The following is a 730-nucleotide window of genomic DNA, read 5'->3' as shown; positions in this document are numbered from 1 at the left end:
GTTTCCTCATTGACCACCAGATAAGGGATCAGGGGACCCTGTCAAAGGCTTTCTCCATGTCAACGAAAGCCAGGTACAGAGGTTTATCTTTGGCTAGGTATTTCTCCTGCAGCTGTCTTACCAGGAATATAGCATCAGTGGTGCTTTACCCTGGCACAAACCCAAACTGCATCTCATCTAAACTGACTCTCTCCCTAATTAGTTGGGCTATGACCCTCTCCGTGACTTTCATTACCTGATCCAGCATCTTGATACCTCTGTAATTATTTGTATCTAAAGCGTCACCTTTACCTTTGTAGCAGTTGATTATGATGCTGCTACACCAGTCATTGGGTATGATTCCTTCGTCTATCACCTGGTTAACAATACAGGTGACTAAGCTATAACCGACACTGCCAGATATTTTGAGCATCTCTGCGGTGATTCCTGATGGGCCGGGGGCTTTCCCTGTCTTCATACTCTTAATTGCTTTATCTACCATGGTACTGTCAACTCGGATAGCTGGTTCCTCAGTTGGGTCGACATTCGGCAGACTCTCTTTCTCCCATTCATTCTCTTTATTGAGCAATCTTTCATAGTGGCGTCTTCAAACCTCTTTCTTAGCAGCCTTGTTTAGTGCAAGTGAACCATCATCCATGCAAACACATTTCTTTCCCATGACATCACGATTCTCTCTCACACACTGTCTTGCAACACGAAATACCTCATGTCTTTGGTCCTCACAGCGCAG

The sequence above is a fragment of the Octopus bimaculoides genome, chromosome 17, assembly GCF_001194135.2.
Source record: "Octopus bimaculoides isolate UCB-OBI-ISO-001 chromosome 17, ASM119413v2, whole genome shotgun sequence".
Taxonomy (NCBI): Eukaryota; Metazoa; Mollusca; class Cephalopoda; order Octopoda; family Octopodidae; genus Octopus; species Octopus bimaculoides.
Note: the sequence above shows the minus strand (reverse complement) of the source record.